Raw genomic sequence first — 27,909 nt, 5'->3', positions numbered from 1 at the left:
AGCCAGAGACAAGCAGAAAATCTCTGACAGCAAGAGGATTAGTGTGTAGTATGTACAAAGAAAAACCAAAACTAAACAAAACTCACCAGGCAAAGAAAAGAGACACTCAATTAGAAAATTGATTCAAGAACAAGACAGAAAGTTTTTAAATGATAAAACAGAAATGACTAATAAATATCATTTGAAGTATTCAACATTTTGGAATTTTGTATGACAGTGAAATGCATATTAAAACTACTTTGGGATTTCTTTTTTCCCCCTTACTTTACTTATTTTTTTTTTTATTTTTATCTTACATATCAATCCTAGTTTGTTGTCTCCCTCTCTCTGCCCCCACCTCTGTCTTTCCCTCTTCCACCCCTCACATGCACCCCGACCACCCTCTGGTCCCAAGCCCCACCACTTCACATATAGGGTGATGCCATCCAGGAGGGGTCATCTAAATCTGTCAAGTCATTTGATGTAGGGACTAGGACTTCTCTCCTGTATAGGTTAAGGGAATATAGTATCCCTCCATGGGGGATGTGCCTGCAAAGTCATTTTGTGCACCAGGAATACATCCTTGTTTCACTGTCTGAGGTCCCTTAGACTGCTCAGTCCTTCTAGCTGAAACCCATGTTCAGGGGGTCTCAGTCAGTCCCATGCTGGATTACCAGCTATCAGTCTGGGGGTCATTAGCTCCTCCTTGTTCAAGTCAGCTATCTCTATGTGTTTCTGCAAACTGGTCTTGTCCTCTCTCTTTGCATCTGGATTCTAGTTCAACTCAGTGTTTTCTTCTGTTTTCAACAGGTACTAGATGAGTACTCCATGATGGTGGATAAGTTAGATGTTGATCTCATTACCAGGGAAGGACATTTATGGTAGTCTTTCCACTGTTGTTAAAATTGTTAGTTGTAGTCAGTCTTATATATATCTAGATATTTCTTTAGTTTCAGTTTTCTCTTCAAACTATAATGGCTTCCTCTTTTATGTTCTCTCTCTTATCTCTCTCTCTATTTCTCTCTCTCTCTCTGCCTCTTTATCTATTCTCTGTGTTCTATTCATTCCTCACCTGACTCATTCTTTCTGGTCCTATGGGCTTTCCTCTCCTCCCCTTTGCTTTCTCGTAGTTCCCTCTCCCCTCACTGCCCCTACTCCCTATGTACTCTGGAGAACTTGTCCCTTTCCCCTTCTGTGAGGGACCTTATATGAATCTCTTAGAATCCACCTTTTATCCTAGTTCTTCTGGATGTGTGTATTATAGGCTGGTGATCCTTTGCTCTAGGTCTCAAATCCACATATGAGTGAGTATATACCATGCTCCTCTTTTTTTTTTTTTAAACTGGGTTACCTCATTCAGGATGGTTTCTTCAAGTTCCACCTACTTGCCTGCAAATTTCAAGATTCCATTGTTTTTTTCCACACAGTAGTATTCCATTGTGTAGATGTGCCACATCTTCTTCATTCATTCTTCAGTTGAAGGGAATCTAGGTTGCTACCAGGTTATGGCTATTACAAATAATGCTGCTATGGACATAGTTGAGCACATGTCTTTGTTGCATGGATGTGGATCATTTGGGTATATGCCTAAGAGGGAGATTGCAGGGACCTGTGGTAAACTGATTCTCATTTTCCTGAGGAAATGCCATACCAATTGATCTCCAAAATGGCTGTATGTGTTTGCACTCCCACCAGCAGTGGAGGAGTATTGAACACTTTGTTGAGTGACTTTCAGCCTTTTTGATTTCTTCTATTTTTTAATAAGGTCATTTGAGTTTTGTTGACTAGTTTCTTGAATTCTTTGTATAGTTCGGAGATCAGCCCTTTGTCAGATGCAGGATTGGTGAAAATCTTTTCGCAGGCTTTGGGCTGCCATTTGGTCTTGTCAACTGTGTCATATGCCTTACAGAAGCTTCTAAATTTGAGGAGGTCCCATTTGTTAATTGTAGATATCAGTATCTGTGCTACTGGAGTTAAGTTCAGGAAGCAGTCTCCTGTATCAATTTGTTCAAGGTTACCTCCTACTTACTCTTCTAAGAGGTTCAGTGTGGCGGGATTTGTGTTCAGGTTTTTGATCCATTTTGACTTCAGTTTTGTGCATTATGATAGACATGGGTCTATTTAAGTCTTCCACACACCATATTCCAGTTGTGCAAACAACATTTGTTGAAGATGCTTTCATATCCCCTCCCTCCCCATTGTATACTTTCAGCTGTTTTATCAAAGTATGACCTGGATTCCCTCTGTGTCTGTTGTTATGTTCCCTTTTTGTTTCTGATTTTGTTAATTTGCATGTTCTCTCTGCTTTTTCATTAGTTTCGATAAAGGTTTGTCTATCTTGTTGATTTTCTCGAAAAAAACAACTCTTTTGCATTGATTTTTTTGTATTGTTTTCCTAGCTTCTATTTTATTCATTTCAGCCCTCAAATTGATTATTTATTGGTGTCTACTCTTCTGGGATGTGTTTTTTTTTTTTTTTTTTTTTTTTGTTCTAAGGCTTTCACTTGTGCTGTTAATTCTCTAATGTGACTATCCTCTGTTTTCTTCATTTGGGCACTTAGTACAAAAACAACCATCCTAACACTGCTTTCAAGGTATCCCATAAGTTCGGATATGTTCTGTCCTCATTCTCATTGAATTTTAGGAAGTCCTTAATTTCTTTCTTTATTTCTACTTTGACCCAGGTATGGTGCAATTGAGCATTGTTCAGTGTCCATGAGGTTGTAGGTTTTCTGCGATTTGTGTTGTTGTTTAATTCTAATTTTAAAGCATGGTGGTTTGATAAGATACAGAGGTCTTTTCCAATTTTTTTATTTTGTGTCTGGTGAGGTTTGTTACGCTGCCTGGTATGTGGGCGATTTTAGAGAAGGTTCCGTGTGGAGCAGAGAAGAAGTTATAATATTTTGTGTTTGGATGGAATGTCCTATAGATGTCTGTTCAACCCATTTGAGACATGATTACTCTTAGTTCTTTTGTTTCTCTTTTAAGTTTCTGACTGGTGGTCCTGTCTAGTGGTGAGAGTGGCATGTTGAAGACTCCCACTGTAAGTGTGAGAGGTTTTATGTGAGCTTTGATTTTTAGTAGTGTTTCTTTTACGAATGTGGGTGCCTTTGAATTTGGGGAATAGATGTTCAGAATTGAGACTTTGTGTTGATTGATTTCTCCTGTGATGAATATGAAATGACTGTCTTATCTCTTTTGATTAATTTTGGTTTGAAATCTAACTTGTTAGATATTAGGATCCTCACACCTGCTTGGTTCTTGGCTCCATTTGATTGGAAAATCTTTTCCCAACCCTTTGCACTGAGTTAATGTCTATCTTTGAAGCTTAGATGTGTTTCTTGTATGAAGCAGAAGAATGGATTCTGTCTCATATCCATTCTGTTAGCCTGTGTCTTTTTATAGGCAAGAGCATTAATGTTGAGGGTGAGTAAGAACCATTGATTGTTAATGCTTGTTTCTTTTAGATTAGTTGTTGGCAGTGGTATTGTGAATATATTTGTTCTGCTTTACTCTTGGGTTCTGGTGAAGTGGGATTATCTGTTGCCTATGTCTTTGTGAGTGTATTAAATTCCTTGCGTTGGAATTTTCCTTCCAGAACATTTTTAGGGCTATATTGTAAATATATATTGTGAGAATCTGGCTTTGTCATTAAATTTCTTGTTTCCTTGTCTATAGTGATTGAGAGTTTTCCTGTATATAGTAGCCTGGGCTGGCATCCGTGGACTCTTAGTACTTGTAAAACATCTATCCAGGACCTTCTGGCCTTGAGAGTTTCCATGGAGAAGTCAGGTGAAAATTTGAAAAGTCTGCCTTTATATGTTACCTGTCATTTTCCTTTGCTGCTCTTAATATTCTTTCTTTATTATGTATGTTAGGTGTTTTGATTATTATGTGTCAAGGTGTCTTTTTTCTTTGGTCCTGTCTATTTGGTGTTCCATATTCTTCTTGTACTTTCATAGCCATGTCCTTCTTCATATTGCAAAAGTTTTCCTCAATGATTTTGTTGACTATGTTTTGTGCACCTTTGAGCTGGGCTTCTTTGTCTTTCTCTATGCCTATTATTTCTTTGGTTGATGAATCTGTTTCCTTAGTTTATTTTCCACGCCTGAGATTCCTTCTTCCATCTCTTGTATTATTTTGGTTATGCTTGAGTCTGTAGTGATCGTTTGCCCAGTTTTTCTATTTCCAGCATCCAATCAGTTTGTTTTTTTCTTTATTGTCTTTATTTCAGTTTTTAAGTCTTGAACTGTTTCCTTTACCTGTTTAATTGTTTTTTCTTGGCTTTCTGTATTTTCTTTAAGAAATTCATTCATTTGTTCTATTTTTTTGTTTGTTTTTCTTCCATTTCTTTAAGGGATTTTCTTACATTGTGTTTGATGGCCTCTATCATTTTTATGATGATAATTTTTTTTAATTTTTTTAAATTTATTTTATATAACAAAGTCCATTTAAATGAAAACAAATATTTATAGACAATATTTGGGAATTTTGGGCGTTGTTCTTTCCAAACTACCTCCTGCTGGTAAGGGGCACTGTCATGGGGGATTCAAAGAAGATTCAGAAATCCTGGCTGTAGTCTGTAAGGCTGCTTTATCCAGCTGTTTTGAATGTAGGATCACCTCATACTCTGTTTCAGGCGGTCTGACTTGATCAAACCACATTAGTCTGGAAGGAATCCACAGCTTTTCATTTTCTATGGAAACAAAAATAGAAATCCTTTTCCCCAGTAACTTGTCCTTAAACTTAAATTTTGGAGTCAAAGCATTTTTTTTTAAATTTAATTTATTATTTTACATATCGATCCCAGTTCCCTCTACCTCCATCCCTCACTCCTTTTCCCTCTCTCCCTCCTTCCCTCCCTTTTATCCTCTCTGCCCTCTCACATGCACTCTAACCACCCTTCCCTCCCCTCCCCCTATCCCAATTCCATATGTAGGGGAATTCCATCCAGTTGGGGTCATGTAGATCTGACAGGTCATGTGAAGTAGGGACTAGGCCTTCTCTGATAATTTTTAAGTCTTTCTCTTCTGCTTCATCTGCTTTGGGGTGTTCAGGTCTAGTTGGTGCAGAGTTCCTAGATTCTGGTGTTGTTATTATCATCTTTCTATTGGTAGGTTTTTTTCTTGAATTGTTTTTTTCCCACTGCTTCTTCATATAGGTATGGCTGGGGTCTCTCTCTCTATGGTACTCCACCGGTGGGCTTAGGTGGGTCAGAATTAGATGTTTGTAACTCTGGTTAGTCCAAGCTCTCTAGGAGGTCTCTCCTCAGGCAGGGGCCCTGTGATGGGGGTCAAAGTTTAGGATCCAGCAGAAGACTTGTGATGGGGGTCAAAGATCCTGAAGGCTGGGACTCAGGATGTTCAGTGTGCCGATAGACAGATCTCGCATAGGTCTGGCACTCTCTAGCTGAGGCCTCTTTAGCAGAGGCCTGATGGGAGATGTCATTCTGTATATGTTTCTCATACTGGTTAATAATAAAACACTGTTGGCCAATAGGAAAGGAAGATAGGAGGGACTAGGAGACAAGGAGGAAATAGGAAGGAGCCTGGCAATGGGGGTCAAGATTTCAGCTCTCAAGTACTCAAATGGCCCCTCAGGGATATGTGGATCTCTGGGTTGGGGCCCGGAACAGGGAAAGGACCAGTGGTGGGAGTCAGAGACCAGGCAGGTGGGGAATCCAGTTTTCCCCGTATGGATAGGCAGATCTAGTGTGCTCAGAGCAGCTCCAGGAAGCCTACTTTGGGATTTCAATTTTACTATTCAGAGTAGTTGACATCAGGAAAATAAATGAACAGAAATAATGATTAGGGTATAAGAAAACTTTATGCAACATCACTGAGGGTGTAACCTGTTCTTTCCACTTTTGAAAATGATGTGGATATCCCACAAAAACATGAATATATATCTACCACATGATCCAACTTCACCCTTCTTGTACATATTCCAAAAAATACATTTCTTGATATATCAGGTGGTTTATGTTTATTGCTGCTCTATTTACTATATCTATTGATGGAATCAGTCTAGATGTTGTGATCTGATGAATAAATAAAAGGTTTATATCCACACGGTTTAATTTTATTCGTCTATTAAATAAAGCAATATTTTAAAGTTTTCAGGTGAATGTATGGTACTGGAAATAAAAGGCCAAGTTAATAACTCAAACTCAGAAATACAAATACCTCTCATTTGTCCTCCCATGTAGATTCTAGCTTTGAACAATTATATTTGTGCGTTAAACATGGAATATCTATGTGTAAAAGCCAGGGAAATGGGCAAGTGTCACTGGGGAAAGAAAAAAAAAAAGATCTTAAGGGAAGGAAGATAGTAGAACATAGTTACCATGAAGGTAGAAAATGCATACAATGAGGGAATGTATAGTTTAAGTGGCTAATGGATGCAACTGTGATGAGTTGAAGAGTAGTTTCAAGTAACAGCTAAGGACATGTGACCAATTGCAGAAAGTAGTATTAAAACTGAGGTGAATATTTCTGGCATATTTTGGTAATCATATGCTTGTATAAATATTTGTGTTTTCATTCCTTGGTTTCTTTATCATGCAATGAAGTAACAACTAAAATATCAATGTTTTGATTACATATATAATATATTACATAAACATATATATTATTGTATATATAATAAAATATCACATAAATTGGGATCCATATTTAAATGCAATTGTCTTGCCTTTAAGATATAGCTTCACAAGTCACTCTTGTAAAACTACTGCCCACAATAAAGGAGGGATTTTACAGTGAATTAACATGGCCATTATCTTTTCTTCTAGATAAGGTTTAATGCCAAAAATCCAAATGGCATTGATACTTGCAGAATGATGTAAGGAAAAGGACAGATTATTGAGTTTTCTTCCCTTCATATCTCAATCCTATCAAGCAATTGAGAATAGAGATACAAAATTGGACCAAAGTACATAGCAGATCATTCTAAAACATAACCTACCAGTACTGTTTAAAACTTTAAGTTGTCAAAAAGCTTACAAATATCCTAGTCAAAAGGTGTTAAAACGAGTAGACACAGTACTATATTTTAGATGGGAACCTGAAACAAAAATAAATACATACTGGGTAAAAATTAAGAAAGAGTATTTATATAGAATGATTTGTTACTGCTGTCTATTATTCATAAACCGTATTCATACTAATTTACAATAGTAAAAGAGAAAGTAGGCTGAGAAATATATTAACATTTTCTACTTAATTTCTAAATAAATTCTATTAAAATATCAAAATGATACATGAATAATATTAAAACTATTTTAAGGCAGATTAAAAAATCTAATCTGCAGTAAATTGAAATTTTTGTCATTATAGATATTATTGTGAAAATATAGAGATGGCACCATGGTTAACAGTGTTTATTGCTCCTGTAAAAAACCCGAGGGTGTTTGCTACCATCAATGTCAGGAAACTCCAGAGAATCTGACTCCAAATCTCTGCCCATGTGGACATTCTCACACACCTGGCATATACTTATACAGGTGCACATATGTACATATAAATAAAGAAGTAAAGCAAATCTTTCAAAAATTATTAATAAAAGATAAGTATATGTATGTAATAAAGTAATATTTACCCACGGTTCTGTCCTTCCAGTTTAAATTATTTTCAGTAAATCTGTAGTAAGATAAAAATATAAAAGGGAGTAAATAATATTCAGAGAAGCTTTTGTAGTTGTTAAAAATGTATTTTTCTTTAAAGCTTGGTCAAATTACACTTTTTCATTCTCTAATAGAACACATGGTATTTCAAAAACATTTGTTTGTTTTTTTGTTTGCTATGATAGCTTACTCATTTGACATTTGATGCTAATTCATCTGGGTACTGGTCATCTATCAGGAAAATTGTTATTTATTTTGCAATACAAGGACTTTACAGATGAGAAGTTTACAATAGAAATTTTACAATATGAAATATACCAAAGTAAAATTGATACAGTATTCAGGGATATACTTTTATTCTGTCATGACTAATTCTGTTGTAATTGTTTTTACTTTCTGTGAATTACTAATAAAAAGGAAAGATTGCAGGACAAGAGAGATAAACTCTGATGTTAAACGCAGTTACTGTTCTCCCATGGTATGCATTTTCATGGACTTGTAGTTCCAGGGGATTTTTTGCCTTCTTTTGGTCTCCATAAAAATGTGCTCTCATATACAAATACACCCTCAAACATATTCATATACATAAAACTGAAAAAAAAAACAATTAAAACAAAATGGAATCAAATACTGACAGGGTGCTGGGGCTCTTTTTTCACAAAGCCACAAAATGATACTGGGTTACTATAATGCAGCTTTTTCCTCCAGGTTACCAATATCATCTCATATCCATCCTGAAGTAGGGAAAACCTTGGCAGGGAACTGTGAAATACAACAAGATAAGGAGAACCATGGAGAGGTAGATATGGGCATGGGATAATTGGCAAGACTGCAGGATCTTCACATAGCTTCCAGCTATTACTCTGCCTTCTTATCTCCTGTCCTCTTCACAGCTACAAGGGATCTTGGGACAAGTTAGAGGACATAGATAGTATATAAAAAACAGTGAAACCATGATGCAGATACCAAAGGTTTGCCATCCATGATAGGAACTTTGTGGTGAAAAGCTAAAAAGTTATTTTACAAATATTGCCAAGTCAAAAATTAGGATTTTTCCATGGTATATGTGTCAAGGGAATTTGTATTTTTCCATCTCCTATTCACATAAAGGCGAATGCACCAATATACACATATATGAGAAACTTTTCTTTGTTTTTTGCTTTTGTTACATATATATATATATATATATGTGTGTGTGTGTGTGTGTGTGTGTGTGTGTGTGTGTGTATTTCTTATTTTACATAGTTGTCCTAGTTCCCTCTTCCTCGCTCCAATGCCCCACAGCCCCCTCCCATTCCAATCCCCTCCCCCACTCCACAGGTAGGGTAATGATGTCTAGGAGGGATCATCAAAATCTGTCAAGTCATTTGGAGTAGGAACCAGGCCCTCTCTCCTGCCTGTAGGTTAAGAAAGTATCCCTCCATGGGGGAATATGCTGCCAAAGTCCTTTCATACACCAGGGATACATCCCGGTTCCTCTTTCAGGAGTGGCTTAGACTACCCAGGCTTTCTAAGTGAGATCCACATTCAGGAAGTCTGAGTTAGTCCAAAGCTGGTTTCCTAGCTATCAGTCTGGAGATCATGAGCTCACCCTTGTTCAGGCCAGCTGACTCTGGGTTTCTGTAGCCTTGTCTTGACCCCTTTTCTTATCACTCCTCCCTCTCTGCAACTGAATTACAGGAGTTCAGCTCAATGTTTAGCTGTGGATGTCTGCTTCTGTTTCCATCAGCTACTAAATGAGGGCTCTATGAAGTTAGATATCAATCTCATTATCAAGGAAGGGCATTTAAGGTAGACTTTCCACTGTTGCTCAGATTGTTAGTTGGGGTCATCCTTGCAGGTCTCTAGAGTCAACCTTCAAACCTATAATGGCTCCCTCTATTATGGTATCATCAGTAATTGGTATCTCTTTTTTTTATTTTTTTTTTAACCTAATCTTCCCCGGACCAATCTTCCTTGTCTCACATGTTTTCCTCTCCTCCTCTTCTCTTTCTCGTAAGTTGCTCTCCGCTTACTGTTTGCCCCCACCTACTCCCAATATGCTCAGAACTTGTTCCTTTACCCTTATGTGAGAAACCTTTTATAAATTTCTTTGGTTCCTCCTTGTATTCTAGATTCTCTGGCAGTGTGAATTGTAGGCTGGAGATCCTTTGTTCTAGGTCTAAAATCCAGATATGAGTGACTACACACCATGTTCCTCTTTTTGTGACTGGGTTACCTCATTCAGGATGGTTCCTTCCAGTCCCTTCCATTTGCCTGTGAATTTCAAAATTCCATTGTGATTTTTTTCCACAGAGTAGTATTCCATTGTGTAAATGTGCCACATCTTCTTTATCCATTCTTCAGTTGAGGGGCATCTAGGTTTCTTGCAGTTGTTTGCTGTTACAAATAATGCTTCTATGAACATCGTTGAACAGATGTCTTTGTTGCAAGGATGTGGATCATTTGGGTAGCTGCCCACTTTGTTGTTTAATTGTTATCTAGTTCTAATTGAAAACCATTTATTTTGCAAAAGATGTTGTCAAACATATTTAAATATCTATGGAAGGGACACATAAATATGAAATAATGAGCTTCTGTAAAAATTTAAGAATGAATATACACCCTGCTAAATTTTTTTTCTTCTTTCTACCATCTGCTCAAACAATTTTTCAAACACTCCATTTGAATGATGACTTAAATATATCTTTAAAGCTCATTTCCTACAGGCAATAAGACAAAAGACAGTTCTTAGCATGAAAATCCCTTTGTTTTTTTTTTTTTTTTTAATTTTCATCATTTAAATCCAGAATGTGGCAATTAGCTCAATGTGGTAAAATCAGTCTACTAGTTTTGAGTAGATGGCAAATGTTATTGACTAATTCTACCATTTCTTTCCAGTAGGAATATTATATTTTAACAACTGTTACAATCCTGTTTTAATACTCTATTCTCTTTACTAAGGAATAGTAGTCATTCCAGTTCCATATAATCAATTTCATCTGAGACTGTGTGTCAGGAGGTCTGCTAATGCAGTCACATGCCAAAGATCTAATCCTGTGAGATGCTATATGATGTAAGGTCCATGTGGGCAGGCAATTAAGTAACAGGAATGGTATTATCTGTAAAGGATATTACTAGTCTAGATATGTGAGAAGTAAATATCTATAGCTTTAGTCACACTGTCTATTGGTGTAGTTGAAACCATTCCAGAAGACTAATACAAACCCTGGCAACTCTCTGGAAATGCAGAACATAAACTTAAAACCCTGTTCATTCTACTAATACTTCTTTTCCAAGAGTCTCTTGTTTCCTGCAGCCCAGTTGAGAACAGGTAAGCAAGGGGAAAGAAAGCTGAAACAAACAATATTTCTCACAGATGCAGTGTATTTCCAAAGGCCAGAAACAGAACAGCACTCCAAGAGAGGATGTGCCCATAGATCTGAGGGTTTTTTCTTTTATTGGTTCTGCCTTCTTTATGTATCATCTTTCTCTATTGATGATTTAAAAATATCTCTCTCCCACTATCTTCACTAATAACCAGTCAGAATAAGAAGTTCGATTCTTTTTGAGAAAGCTCAAGACCTATGTTTCTTCGTAATACTATCTTTGTCTTAAAATATCCTGTAGCTTAAATTAAGATATTCCTTGTTCTAAAATTGAAGGAATTGTAATTAAATATGAGATTAATAGGTTTTGGGGTGCATAAATAGAAAAAGGGTTTGGACTGTCTTCTCAGAACCTTCTCTCAGCTCCAACAAACATGTTTTCTTCTACATCTAAGAGATATTCCAGTAAAACATATCTCCATTGGCCAGATAGGATATCCATTAAGAATCTTCAACATAGTACTGATACCAACCAAAGGACATTAGTATTTAATTAGATTAGTAGATTAAACATTACTGTCCTATGTCTGTTCGGTTTTTCTGCCTGCCGCCGCTGGTCTTGTCCTGCTGCCGCGCCAGCCCCAAATAATACACAGAGACTCTGTATTTGATATTATACTGTTGGCCAGGTACTAGTTTCTTATTGGCTAGCTTTGTCTTAAGTATTAACCCATTTCTTCTGATCTATGTATTTTCACATGGCCTTCTCTTACCGGGGAGGCGGCTGGCGTCCAGCTCTCTCCAGACTCTCCATCTTGACTCCTCCTTTTCACTTCCTATTTCCTCCTTGTCTCCTAGTCCCTTCTATCTTCCTTTCCTATTGGCCAACAGTGCTTTATTATTAAACAGTATGAGAAACATATTCAGAATGATATCTCCCATCAATCTACCATAAACTTCATACCACAAAAAATAAAAGACCAAGATATTGATATTGGGGTTCAATCTTCAAGCTGAAGATCAGAGAAGCAAAGCAGCCAAGCCAGTAGATGTTGAATCACTTATTCAGCTGAAATGGAAATCCAGTCTCCACAAATCCTCATAGGCAAAAGGCTCTCAGATCCTATCTCTTTCTCCTTATATCCCTTTCCCCACCCAGTAATATCACTCCTGTCTCCACCTCCCTAGTGCTTGGATTAAAGGTAGGTGATCCCAATGGCTGGTATTCCCTTTTTGTGAGCTGTGTCTTTTAGGACTGGATCAATTTTATGTAGTCAGTGTGGCCTTGAACCAAGAGAAATATGTTTACCTTTTAATTCTGAGTTCTGGGATTAAGCTGTGTATCAACACTGCCTGATCGCTATGCTTGAGTCTGACTTTGTTTTATGATTCCTCAGGCAAGCTTTAATAAGTGATAAATAACATATTACCACAAAAGTACTGGTTTAATACAAAGGAAATGAAGAAGAATCAGATCTGATATCAAGATAGTAGCAGCTTTCCTCCTTCCAAAACTTTTGGGGAAAATACTTCATTTCTTATCTCAGATCCTGGAGCTTCCAAGAGTACTTGGCATGTGCAGTATAAATCACATAACATTTCCATAATATATATATGGGAAAAACATCTCAGTTAATCACTGGATATAATTAGGTATATATTTTGTATTCTATTACTGAATATTTATGAAGAAATTCCTTCTATTTCCATCAGAGATGCTGACATATGATTCTTACTTGTAAGGAGGTTATTTTCTTTATATGAGAATGTATCACTGACCTTGTAGATGATTTAGAAACTGTTCCTTCCAATCTCACTTTCATTGGAAGACTATAGAGAATTGTTAATATTTCTTCTTTCAATGAGATTAAACTCTCCATAAATATATAGAAACTGTTCTTTTCTTCTTTTTCTCTCTTATTTTTTTCTTTAAGGTAATTAAATATTGATTCTGTTTCTTCAGTAGCTAGAGTCCCATTCAGTTTATTTATTCCTCTTTGAGTGAGCTTTGGTAGTCTGTGTTTTTCATGAAATTTGTCTGTTTAATCCAGTAGAATGGTAATCATAATTCTCTTTTATCTTCTTTCTAGAGACTGCCCCACTTTCATTTCTGACATTTATAATTTGTATATAGTGCCTTTCATTGTTCACCTGGCTAAAGTTTTGTCAATTTTATTGACCTTAAAAACAACATGCTTTGGATCCTTTATTAGTTTCCTTAATTGACTTGACCTAATCTTTTAAAATTCTTTTGTTTTGTATTCTTTAATTATCAAGCTCTTAATTGGGAAATCGGATTATTAATTAATTTTATTTTTATTATTTTAATATAAATTCAGTGATATAAATTGTTAACAATTAGCTAATTTTTGAAAAGTTATATTTTCTTTAACACCTATATTTCTAATTTCTTTAGACACTCCATCTGAAAATTATGTTGTATTTAAGTCCCTTTTCAGTTTTCAGATACTTTGGATTTAGCTGCTAGTTTTTCTTCTTTTTTCTTGTTTAACTCTATCATGTTGAAAAATTTTGTATTATTATGGGTTTTATCCTCTAAGATGTCTGATTCTTAAAATTCAGTTAATGGTTATAAACCTTTATTTAAAGCATATGAGTCTTTTGTTGTTGGATGCAGTTTGATACAATGACTTTAGGGACAGGTGTTTGAAATACTTGATCAGTTCATCTCTTTGCTCAAGTATTTTTTACTAACCAGGTCTATCAACCACTGATATGGACATCAACTCTTACAATTATGGTTTTTGTATTAACCTCTTGTTTCTCACTTTGGTCAATTTTTTCTCCTGATTTTTGTCATATTCTTGTGAGGCACATGTATATTATACATCATTATGTATTTTGAGACCATCATACACATTATGTAATGCAACCTTAATATTTATATGTGGCATATTCCTATACTGAAATCTACTTTCTATGGGACTATATAAGAATGCCAGTCTTTTCTCTCCTTCAGTGTTAGCCAGTTTTCCTTCAACTCTTTAAATCTGTCTGCATATTTATTTGCTTATTTATATATGCTTTTGTTATATATTTTACTGACTATATCAATATTTTAATTGATGTATTTCAGTCAGATATGAATTTGGCATTGCATTGAGATTAATGTAAATCCCATGGTTCCATGGATGCTAGAAGTAGATACAGGACATCTTCCTCAAATATTTTTCTACCTCATTTACTGAGTCATTGTCTCTAACTGAACTTCATTGACAGATTGGCTAGACTAGCTGGCCAATTAGTTCCAGGGATCTGCTTGTCTTTGGCATCAGTAGTAGTCTTAGAGAAATGAACTAAAAAATTGACTTTAGGTAGTTTCTCGGTGATGGAAACTCATGTCCTCATTCTTATACAATAAACAATTACCACCCCCTTGATTGTAATGGCACCATGTTCTTCTGTCAGGCTAGAAGCTAGTCTGTGGTTAAAATTTAATGTAGTTTTAAGAGTCAGGTTTCAGTTTCATTGTTTTTATAGGTTCATTTTTGTTGTTTCATCCCATGCTGTCTTTGCATTTTCTTACAAGTTACTAAACTATAGAATTTTGTTGGTTTTGATCTCTGTGAATACTATGCAGTTTCATTACATTTAAAATGATGAAAAACTGAACCCACCTAAATGGATGCTTTCTGGGGCTTTACTTCTTATGATACCCACTTTGTAGTTAGGTTTTATCAGCTTATCAAAATACTGTTGAAAGTTCATTTTGCATGTGGATCTCACCTGAGGTTTGCTATGTGTCTCATCTTTCCAAATGTTTATAGAGATCATTCACTCTCTGGCCTGTACTCTTCAGTGAATTCATGGCAAGTCAGTGATTGATTTTTAGCTTCCTTGGCATCTCTGGTCATCACTGCTGGACTGTGTGTTGTTTATTTGTTTCCTTTATGATTAAACATTGGGTCTTGCGGAGAAGTTTTATCAGACAGAAGGTAAACAGAAAAAAAAAAAAAAAAAAAAAAAAAAAACGTTCAAGAAGTTCCTGAAACTGTCAAAATTCACAAGGACCCTCTCCCAATTAAATAATAAATGGTAAGGGTTAATCTCAGTCAAACGAAGTTAAAAAGGAATACAAAGGAAGCTGCAAAGAGTCTGAGACCAGATCAACTGCCTGGAAACAGAGGCAGTAGAACTGCTTCGAGAGGGCCTCGAGAGGTTTGGATTAGTTGAGTCACTTGGAAAATATAAGCTTCTACCTGCTGTCTGAAGGATCTAAAGTATGTTCCAGGTTTTCAGCTTTTGTGAGCTATTATCCATGTTGGGGTGAGATTAGGTGATGAAGCTGTCTTTAAGTCATTTCTGCTCCTATGACCAACACTTCACCCATATTCTTGTAAATACAATGAGAATCTCATTGGTTCACCAGGGTAGATTTGGGTGATATCAATATGTTTTTCAATTGTGGGCTCCCTTTTTTTGAAGTGCATGTATGTACATGCCCCAGTTTTGTCTCACAACACTGGGAGAATAAAAATATCTAAACTATGTCGCTGTTGAGGGTGAATCTGTAGATATGAAAAGTCATAACCTGAAAAGTAGCAGAAGAAACCAGTCCTGAAGTTTTCCATGGCTGAGTTTTCAGCAAAGTGGGAAATATCACATTGATATATAGTTCATGGCCACTCCTGGTTAATGGCTGACTTCCTGTAAATATATGACACAATAATTATAATGTCAAGGAATCTGAGCTAGAAACACTAAGAAACTGTGTTCATTTATATTCTGTTGCTGTGGCAAAACACTAAAACAAAAGGAAATTATAGAAGAATGTATTTGTGCATACAATTCTGAAGGAAGAAACCATACTGGTGAAAGAATGGCAGCAGGATGTAGAAACAGGAAGTCTAGAGATAACACCTGCATGTGTCAACAAAAGCCAATAGAGCAACCTCTTTGTTGTGTGTGTTTCTTTGTATATTAAAAATGTGTGAAAACAAAATGAACATAAGCTCATAGAAAATATAACATTATTACCTTCAATTTCAGTTCAGAGTCTCACAATAATTTCTTCCAAAGAACCAAGAAGTGTATATGTCAAACTTTATGAGACACAGCTCTCCATAGAAACTACTTCCTTCTGACACTGTAATACTACTAAAGGAGGCAGTAGAAGAAAATCAATATAACTATATTCAAATAAATCTTTAGAAAAAAGAGAAACATTTGATTTAAACCAACTATTCTGACAGGTTGTTTCAAAACATGTAAAAAAAAAATTAAGAGAAAATGTTTAAAGTGGTATTACATAAATTAGAGGTACATTATAATAGTGTTTTAAAGTATGTATTTCCCTCCCCTTCTCATCTTCTTTGTTTCTTTATTGCATTGCTTTTTAGCTACTTATAGTTGCCTCACTATGTTCATCCCATTTTCTGAACCATTTATAGCTGACATTGTCTAAAAAGTGCTTACAGTATCAGTAGGTAACTGATTTCTCTTTAGTTTTTTTTTCTTCTTATTTGTTTAACTTCAGTTATTATTATTTCTTTAGTATCCAGTCTCTTCCTTCAATATTAACTCAAACATGACTGAAACAAAACTATACCAGATTTAACATTTCTAAAGTTAATAGTCAAATATTTTTTAGAGACTGTAGAGATGCCTCAATAATTAAGAGCATCTGCTGCTCTTGCAAAGGACAGGAGTTGAATTCCCACTCCTGCCCTAAGTGATTCAAACACTCTTCTAACCACTGTGGGTACCCATGCACATGTGTCCACATCCAAACACATGAGTAAAGAAATATAAAATATTTTAAAATATTTTTGATGAGATCAAAAAAAGAGAAACAAATGCTTGTGGTTGAACTATGGGGATTTATGGGGAATTACAGTTTCTTGAGTTGCATGATGATTAAATCAAGAATACAAGTCTATACTGGCATGCATGGGATTCACTGGTTCAGGGAAAGCAGACTAACATAGCTTATATATACCACATTTCCTTTTATTTTAATATTTTACTTGATATTTTCTTTTTACTAATTTATTTTTTCTTATTTTACATATCTATCCCAGTTCCCTTTCACTTCCATGCCTCTCCCATCTCATGCCCCCTCCCCACTCCATAGGGAGGGTGATGCCTTCCAGGAGGGGACAACAAAATCTGTCATTTGGAGTAGGGATTAGGCCCTCCTGACTCTAGGCTAAGGGAGTACCTCCATGGGGAATGTGCTCCCAAAATCCTTTTGTGCACCAAAAATATAACCTGGTTCCACTGTCAGAGGTCCCTTAGACTGTCCAGGCCTTCTAACTAGACCCATGTTTAGGAGATCTGAGTCGGTCCAATGCTGGTTTCACACATATCAGCTGGGGGACCATTAGTTCCCCCTTGTTGAGGTCAGCTGTCTCTGTGGATTACTGTAGCTTGGTATTATCCTCCTTCTCTGAATCTGAATTCTAGTTTGGCTCAGTGTTTAGCTGTGGGTGTCTGCTTCTATTTCCATCAGCTACTACATGAGGGTCCTATAATGGTGGATAAGTTACTCATCAATCTCATTATCAGGGAAGGGCATTTATGGTAGCCTTTCCTCTGTTGCTCAAATTGTTAGTTGGGGGTCAGTCTTGCAGGACATTTCTTTAGGTTCCATTTTCTCTTCAAACCTATAATAGCTCCCTCTTTAATGGTATGTCATTCTCTATTTTTTTTTTTTTTTTTTTTTTGTCTCTTGTCTACTCCTCCCCTGATTCAATCTTCCTAGTTCCACATGCTCTCCTCTCCTCCCCTTATCTTTCTCCTAGCTCCCTCTGTACTTACTACCCTCCCTCCCAATTTCCTCAGGAGATCTTGTTCCTTTTCCCTTCTCTGAGGGACCTTGTATGAATCTCTTATGTTCCTCCTTGTAATCTAGTTTCTCTGGCGATATGATATATAGGCTTGTGATCCTTTGCTCTGTGTCTAATATCCATATATGCCTGAGTACCATGTTCCTCTTTTAGTGACTGGGTTATCTCATTCAGGATGGTTTTTTCAAGTTCCATCATTTTGCCTGTGAATTTCAAGATTCCATTGTTTTTTTTTTCCCCCACAGAGTAGTATTTCATTGTGTAAATGTTCCACATTTTCTTTATCCATTCCTCAGTTGAGGGTCATCTATGTTGTTTCCAGGTTCTTGCTATTACAAATAATGCTGCTATGATCATAGTTGAACAGATGTCTTTATTGCATAGATATGGATCATTTGGGTATATGCTTAAGAGTGAGATCGCCAGGTCCTGTGATAGTAAAAATGGCAGTCTTGCTAAAACCAATTTACAGATACAATGCAATCCCTATCAAATTCCCAGCACAATTCTTCATGGACCTTGAAAGGATAATAGTTAACTATATATGGAAAAACAAAAGACCCAGGATAGCCAAAACAACCATGTACAAATAAAGGATCCTCGGGAGATTTCACCACCCCCTCTTCAAGCTCTACTATAGAGCTATTGTTCTAAAAACAGCTTGGAATTGGCACAAAAATAGACAAGTAGACCAATGTAGACAAGTAGATCGAATAAAAAATCCTAATATTAACCCACATACCTACAAACACCTGATTTTTGACGAAAGAGCTAAAATGGAAGGAGGAAAGTGTCTTCAACAAAAGGTCCAGGCACAACTGGATGATGGTGCGTAGAAGACTGCAGATAGACCCATGTTTATCACCAAGCACAAAACTCAAGTCCATATGAATCAAAGACCTGAAAATAAATCCAGCCACACTGAAATTCTTAGAAGAGAAAATGGGAGGTACCCTTGACCAAATTGGTACAGGAGACTGCTTCCTGAGTATAACACCAGTAGCATAGAAACTGAGATAGACAATAAACAAACAGGACCTCCTCAAACTGAGAAGCTTCTATGAGTCCAAGGACATAGTTGACAAGACCAAATGACCACTGATGGGAGATGGCATTATGTATATATGTTTCTCATACTGGTTAATGAATAAAGCACTGTCTACCAATAGAAAAGGAAGATAGGAGGGTCTAGAAGATAAGGAGGAAAGAGGAAGTAGGAAGAAGAAGTCAAGATGGAGAATCTGGAGAGAATAGAACCACCAGCCACCTCTCGCTGGTAAGACCACGTGGAAATACATAGAAATGGGTTAATAATTAAGACAGAGCTAGCCGATATGAAACTAGTAACTGGCCAACAGAATTATATCATATACAGAGTCTCTGTGTGTTAATTGGGGCTGGCGCGGCAGCAGGACCAGACCAGCAGGGGGAGGAAAAATCCTATTCTTTACAGACCACCCACAAAATGGGAAAAGATTTTCACTAATCCTACATCTGACAGAGAACTGAGCTATGAAATATAAAAAGAGCTCAAGAAACTAGTCACTAAAAGACCAGATAACCCTATTAAAAATGGGGTCCAGAACTGAAGAGAAAATTCTCAAAAGAGGTAATAAAAAAGACTGAAAGACACTTAAGAAAGTGCTCAACATCCTTAGCTATCAGGGAAATGTAAATCAAAACAACTCTGAGATACCATCTTACTCCTGCCAGAATGGCTAAAATTAGAAACACCAATGAGAACTTATGCTGGAGAGGATGTGGGGGAAGGGCAACACTCCTCCACTGATGGTGGGCGTGCATAATTTACAGCCATTTTTGAGATTAGTATGGTGGTTCCTCAGGAAAATGGAAATCAGTTTACTTGTTATTTTCTAAGTGGGTATTTTTAAAGTCTACTTTTTCCCTGTTTCTTCCAAAATGTTTATCCATGTTAATAAAATTAAACAATTCTTTCCTGGGAAACTTCTTCTGCCATTTTCATTCATTTGCCCTGTTAGGGGGCTTTGAATTTATTTCTTATAGTATATAACATTAAATATGATGTTCTCAACCTGCTCCTGCTGGCACTATAGATTTTTTTTTTTTTTTTTTTTTGTTAGTCATGGCTCCCACAGTGTTTATAAGTCATACCAACTTTCCCTATTACCTGTATTCTGTATTCCCTATTACCTTAAATCTTGCCAGTTTGTATGATTGGATAATTCTCAATCCATAATAGAAACAGTTCCATCTCCCATGTCTTCATGGAAAGGATAAAAGATGAACTATTTCTTGTTGAACATTAAGGACTCCTGGAAACTGTTTATATACTCCCATAACTATATTTCTCTTTTGGATTTATGACAATTTGACCTAGGAACTCACATATATTTCTAATTATACAGCCACCAGGGTACTGAGTTGTTGAAAGCATAAGGGCCTGAGTTCTAATCCAAAGCATGCACATTAAAAGGTTACCACACAATGGAAAGCATTTGTAATCTTAATACTGGGGAGGTAGAGAGAGAAAGATCCATAAGGTTCATTGACAAACTAATACAGTTAAATGTGTGAGCTCCAGGTTTTGTGAGAGATGCTATTTCAAAAAGTAACATTGACAAAGATCTCAAAATTGGTTTATTTTAAAATAATTACTTCTGAACAATACCTGTGCCCAATAATAGTTTATTTCTAAAGAACTTTCTGTGCTTTCACATGTAAATTATATACCTTAACACTCCACCTAGACAGAATTATCTACCTAGTCAACTACCTACTAACCTACCTACCTATCTTCCTACCTACATATTTTGTAAAGATTAATCTTGTTTATGAACTTGATAAGATTGAGAGTTACTTAGGAAATACACTTTTTTGTGTGTCTGTGAATAGTTTTCCAAGGAGGACTAATTCAGAAGGGAAGACCCAGTCTCAATGGCTAGAATCTTCTGTCACATGGCCAAGATATAATATGTGAGAAACAGGTCTGCCTGCCTCCCTCTGAGCCAGTGTGGCTTTCTCTGTTGCTGCCTTTCAGCTACTGACATGAGGCTACAGCTTCTATCTCCAAATCCAATATGGTCTCTATGTTGGTGATTCCTTGGGAACACCCAGGATTTCATCAAGAGGATTTGGCTATTGTAGTTTCTAGTTTCTTGGACTGGCCATTTACTGGGCCTTATGCCTCTTCAGTGGACAACAAGCTATCATCATGATGATCCTGATTTTAAAAGCCAATCTAATCAGTCTAACTTATAATACATACATATATAGCTATTTTATCTCCACTTCCTATAGTCAACGGCTCTACTACACTATTTATTGACTTGTCTTTTGTCTATATTTAAATAAGCTATTCTCATCTAAAAAGACCCTAAATTAAAAAAAAAATCTCTTCATTATATTGCTCCTCTTCTCAGTGATTCAGTAGATGGTTTAATTTCCCCTTTCCTCTTTCATTTGATCTATATTCTCATCTCTCAGCCACTGACAGCATGCATACAAAAAAGTTTTTGAGATATAAACAGAAATATTAGTACAATTGCTCTGGTTGTGGATTAATAGCAGATTTAAAGATATCAACTAAACCATATAAAATCTTTCCAGCAAACTTTAAAAATAATGAACACTTTTGGAAAACCAAATATTTGCTACTGGTAAAATATTGCATGCACAACCATAACTTGGAAATGAATAGCACCACTACCTGAAACATTCTTTTGCAAAGTATTATTAAAACTGCAATTCTTGCTTTATAACATAAGAAATCAATACAGATTATATCAAATAGTCCTACAAATCTCCAAAGGAATTGTACATTTTTCTCTTCAGCAGATAATGCTCATTTTTGTCTCCTGGTATTTTTCTGCTGTCACCTATATGTTTCCTCATATCTCACTGATGTCTTTAGAGGGAGTTAAAGCTTTTAATGTATTGAAAATTTAAATAATTACATCTGCATCAAATATTGAACTGTGTTCTATGATAGTACACTTGAGGAAGTTTAAGCATAAGAAAGAGTGTTTCAAAGACATAAAACTATCATATCTAAGTCTAACTCAGAATTCTTTATTTTTATTTCATTATGAAATGCATTAAACTCAGTTTAGCTTAATGAAAATGGCTCATATCTTAGAAAAGACAATGCAAATTAACTCAATTCAAAAGTTTGAAGCTCATGTAAGCATATTTTTGTTTTTTACTATGAAGTTAGTGATAGTAAATTTCATGGGATAGTAAACATTTAAATTTGAATTATTATTGAAATAAACCAAAACACATATAAAATCCAAGAGTAATCAAAATGCACAGGAAGAGTTTTCATTTTAATTACCACATTAGCAGGTCATTGAGGTTCCAGGCTCTCTGCTAACAATGGGTGAATTATACATGGAAGATTTGCTGATGGGTCAAATATTAAAGATGAGTATAGATAGGCAGGAATGAAGGCCAGAAAATAAGGAGATCAACTACAGAGTTTATTTTATGTATCCTTATCTGTGTTAGCCACTATAACACTCTGAGAAAACACCAGAAGCAACTACTTCAGGGAGGAGAAAGGTTTAGAGTTTCTGGGAAATAATCAGCTGCCTTCATTGCTTAGACCTAGGGCAAGTCAGAAACATCAGACCAGAAGGGCACAAGAGGAATTCTCTTTATCTTGTAGCCTCCAGAAACCTCCAAAGAATGAAGAGATAGGTTTATTTTTCTAGACACATGCTGGTGGCTTATTTTTTCCACTCAGTCTCCATACTTTACTGTTAATTCCATATGAAGTTACTGATGTATTATGTAATTGATGAGTTAACAGCCTCAGGCTCAAAACCACCTGTTGACAATAACACCAGTCAACTTTCAAACCTTCAGCACACAAGGTTTTTAGAAAAACCCTGCATACTTTAGCCATAATACTGTAAACATAGAAAATGCTGCAAAAAGTTTGAAAATGTGCTTGTGTTTCAATTGAAAGAATCAGAAAGAAACAAATGAATAATTACAGTGGATTTTCTCATGTATGAAAATATGTAATTATTGAAAATTGGAAGTGTAGGATGACCACACATATACTACATTTGGTCAATAAATAATTACCAAGTGTGTTTCTGGGTCATGCTTAATAGTCTTATATTAATAATGAGAGATACTATTTTCTAAATTATTATTCTCCTAGAAATATTTATTTTTCCAAAGTAGTCTTAATACAGTCTCCAAACAAATGACACCTCAAAATTTTGAATATTGTTTGTTTAACATAGTTAAATGGGATATTTATACCTATATAATGACTTCATGAATAATTCATTAAAATAAAGGACATTTGTAAGTGCGACATTTTTCCAAATGTAGGCTTTGAGATTTAAGTATCTAAATTAACTTGTTGATACATATTTGGACTGACAACTACAATGAAAAGCGTCTATCAGTTAGAATACGCTACTCAAGAAGGGCCCAGAGCACTGAAGCCGAATGTTCTTGTGTAAACATTGTCTTTGCCAAACAAATGGCATCTACCAAACCATATCCTGGGCACTGGTTATCTGTTTTTTCTCATTTTTTTTTTTTTTTTTTTTTGCTTAAAATTGAAAATGTCTTAAAATTTCCCATGTAACTTCATACACTTATGCTTCCTGCTCCTTTGAATTTTTATTTATTGATGTGTGTATGTGTGTGCCTATCCATTACTCTAAAGAGAGTGTCAGATATCCTTGAGGTGAAGTTGCAAGTAATTATGTGCTGCTCTACATGGATGCTGAAAATAGAAGTCAGGTTGTCTACAAGAGCTGTAAGTAATCATGTATGCTGAGCCACTCTCCACTTTCATGCCCCTCGACCCCCCTCCCATCCTATCCTCTCCCCACTCCACAGGGAGGGTGATGCCTTCTAGGAGGGATCATCAAAATCTTTCAAGTCATTTGGAGTAGGGACTAGACCTTCCTTTCTTATACTGTAATTTTATCCTATGATTTCTTACTAAAGCTACCAGTCTCATCTTAAGATATTTAGTCTAGGCCTATAGTAATATTTCCTTTACTAGAATCTCTCAGACATTCTGGCCACTCAACATTCTGTCCCTTCAAGGGAACAGAAAACAGTGAAACAAGTTATGAGTAGATCTTTTTCTGCATAGCACAGTGTGAATGTATGACATTTACTCTGCTCTTTGTGTTCATTTCTTGTGCAGAAAACTGAGACTAGAGCTATCTAGTTCCTAGGTATCTGCAAATGTCAACTTAAAATGACTGTGTGTGTGTGTGTGTGTGTGTGTGTGTGTGTGTGTGTGTGTGTGTGTGTGTGTGTGTATCAATGGCTGAGAGAGTTTGTATGATTATGTTTTTACATATGTTGTATAGAGAGTGAAAGAAGGAACACTGATGCTATTTGTACATTATAGATCATAATACTGGTTCCTAAGAGCATAGCCCCTTGATACCTCTAAAGATTCAGGCCAAATTAATAACATTTCTTTACAACCACTCATCCTTAATTTCTCCTAATAACTTACAATAGGATATTAAAATATTTAAAAAGTTGAAATTATATAGTAGAGACAAAAGAAAGGGAAAAAATTCTGAGTGTAGTTATGTAATCAGACTTAATGATTCTATGATTTCACAAAAGTTAAAATCTTCACCCTCAATATAACTGTGACTCCAGATATTGTATACATTCTTTCTGAGACCAGGTCTGCTCTGCCCTTACCCTTCAATATACCTTTAAAATATTCAGTTATTTTATATTCATAAATGAAGGAGATCTATTAGGTAAGAATATAGAAGTGACATATTTCAACTTATAAATGTGCTCATGGGTGATAGCTAAGTAAAACACATATACATACATAAATAAATTCATAATACATATTTGCCTTTACATTATCTATAGACATAATTGTACTTCATGGCAACAGTGAACTAATCATCATGTCTCAGAACATGTTGCCAGATGCTTTTTGAAAGTTTAATTTTTAAAATATTTTATTCACATATTATCTTGTTCTGTCCTTGAATAAGCAATTTTATTTGTTTCATTGATTTGTTACTGTTACTTCTAACTCAGAACTCTACACAACAAAGTAGAGTCTCAAGACCAATAATCTACTATGCTTGTGGAATTGTTTTATGAATTTATAATTCTGTGCTGCTGGCTTTTAAAACTATAACAACTTTGGTAAAGCTTATAAACCCTAACAAATCCTGTGTGGAGAGTTTTACTATGGTTGATTTGGGGATTACATTGGCTCTCCGATGGATAACAAGCAACATAGTGGTTTTGCTTTACTAAATAACTCTTCATGACAAAAATCACTACACATCCTCACAGGTCAAAAGCAAAGACTGTCCATGGGATGTTTTCCCTATGTCTAGTCTTTTAATTGCTTACCAAGGAAACTTGCAAAGATCAGGGAACTGATTTTGCTGACAGTACACACAAATTTTATTTAGATACATCAACAGACTATTCAAAGAATAGAAAAAAAAGAGTAAAATTAAATAATTGAATGTATAAATGTACATGTCTAATACATTTGTATAGATTCATTTGTACTCCTTTTAGAAAATAGATACATATTACATATTCATGTTTCTGAATTGTAACTTTATCAATCAAGCATTTTGTATATTTTAATATTTTCATTAAAATCATTGCCAATATGGCTTTTACATATTAAAACATTTGAAACTAATTCCCTACTGCTAAACATGTGCCTTTTCCTCCTATTTCCATAACTGAATAATTATTACACTTTTAAAACAATGCATTAATAAAACCTACAAATGAATGTTTGAAATAAACTATTGTATGTGAGCTACTCAGCAATGATCACCAAAACCTAGAATCGATATCACATTTCAAAATTAATTATCTTTTAAAGTTCATATTTTATTTATCCAGTGTTATATACTTATTGGGCAATAATTCACAATTGAGTTATATAACAATTATGTAGATTATAATCTACCATGTGAACCATTTTCATCAAGTGCAAAGTAAAACACATTTTAGTATAATTAATGTATTATATAATCTGTCTTCAAGCTCTTACAATTCTGTAGGAAATCTACTATACAATGATGATGTTTGTAGGACTATACCTGCCTTGGAATTCCAAACAGCCTGCCAGCTGGAACTTGTAAAGAAACCTGGATGAATGACAAGATGGCAGAGAAGAGAAAATCGACAGGCAGGAGACACTGAAGGTATGTTTGCTAGACTTTCTTAGTAACACTTCTATGGCTATTGATTAGTTATTTATTTCATTGAGGTGGTATCATAACTGCAAGAGAAACTTAATGTAGGGAGAATTTATACTAGCTCACAGTGTGAAGGGATCTGTTTCATGATAACAGAGGTGATGATGTGTGAAAAACACTCTCTTTTGTTTTCTAGTTTTAATAAATTCAGGACCTCAGTCCACATAATGGTGCCAACCATAGCCAAAATGGTTAATCCTGCTTCAGTAGGTCTAATGTAGACTTCATCTTACAGACTGCAATTTTTATTTAATTAACTTATATCTCTTCATGACCGTCTCCATGTCTCAAGGGCATTGCTATTGTCTTTATACAAATTTTAAACAATTGTTATAATCTGATAAATAAATGACCAATAGATTCCTTTGTGTTTTCTTTTTTTATTTATTTAATTTTTTAATTTAATTTATTATTTTACATGTCGATCCCAGTTCCCTCTCTCTCCCTTCATCCCTTCCTTACTTTTACCCTCTCTGTCCCCTCACATGCACTCTGACCACCCTCCCATCTCATCCCCCCACCCCAATTCCACATGTAGGGCAATGCCATCCAGATGGGTTCATGTAGATCTGTCAGATCATTTGAAGTAGGGACTAAGACTTCTTTCCTGTCTCTAGGTTAAGGCAGTATCACTCCATGGGGGATGTTGCAAGGTCCTTTTGTATACCAGGGATACATCCTGGTTCCACTGTCTGAGGTCCCTTAGACTGCTCAATCCTTCTGGAGGAGACCCGTATTCAGGAAGGCCTGAGTCAGTCCCATACTGGATTCCCAGCTATCACTCTGGAGGCCCGTCAGCTCCTCCTTGTTCAGGTCAGCTGTCTCTATGTGGTTACGCACCGGGTTTGTACTCTCTGTCTGCATCTGGATACTAGTTTGACTCAGTGTTTAGGTATGGGTGTCCTTTCTGTTTGCAACAGGTATTAGATGAGGGCTCGTGGATAAGTAAGTTGTTGATGTCACTATCCGGGAAAGGCATTTATGGTAGCTTTTCCACAGATGCTCAAATTATTAGTTGGAGGCAGTCTTGTAGGTCTCTAGATCTTTCTTTAGGTTCAGTTTTCTCTTCAAACAAATAATGGCTCACTCCCTCTTTTATGTCATCTCTATCTATCTATCTATCTCTCTTCTCACTCTCTCTCATATGTCTTCAATTCCTACCTTGACTCAATCTTCCTACTCGCACTTGCTTTCCTCTCCAGCAATCCGGCAAGGGCATTTATGGTAGCCTTTCCACAGATGCTCAAATTGTTAGGTGAAGGCAGACTCGTAGGTCTCTAGACCTTTCTTTAGGTTCAGTTTTCTCTTCAAACCAATAATGGATCCCTGTTTTATTTTCTCTTCCTCTCTTTCTCTCTCCCCCTCTCTCTCTGTCTCTCACAAACATCTTCTATTCCTACTAAATCTTCCTCTCTGCCCCCACTTTCTCCTACTTCTCTCCCCATTCACTGCCCCCTATTTCCCCTGTGCTCTGGGGGAGACTTGTCCCTTCCCCTTTCTGTGAAAATATACCTTTTATCCCTGTTCCTCTGGTGGTGTGAATTATAGGCTGGTGATCCTTTCCTCTAGGTCTAAAATCCATATATGAGCGAGTATATACCATGTTCCTCTTTTTGTGACTGGGTTACCTCATTCAGGATGGTTTCTTCAAGAGTCTTCCACTTCCCTGCAAATTATGTTTTTCTGCAGAGTATTATTTGATTGTGTAGATGTGTCACATCTTCTTTATCCATTCTTCAATTGAGGGGCATCTAGGTTGCTTCAAGGTTCTTGCTATTTCAAAGAATGCTACTATGAACATAGTTGTGCAGATGTCTTTGTTGGGTGGATGTGGATCATTTGGGTACATACCTAGGATGGGGATTGCAGATCCTGTGGCAAACTAATTCTCATTTTCCTGAGAAACCGCCATATTGATCTCTAAGATGGCTGTACGAGTTTGCACACCCACCAGC

This window comes from Phodopus roborovskii, unplaced genomic scaffold (assembly GCF_943737965.1).
Source record: "Phodopus roborovskii unplaced genomic scaffold, PHOROB, whole genome shotgun sequence".
NCBI lineage: Eukaryota > Metazoa > Chordata > Mammalia > Rodentia > Cricetidae > Phodopus > Phodopus roborovskii.
The sequence above is the reverse complement of the archived record's forward strand: the minus strand, read 5'-3'. Positions refer to the sequence as shown.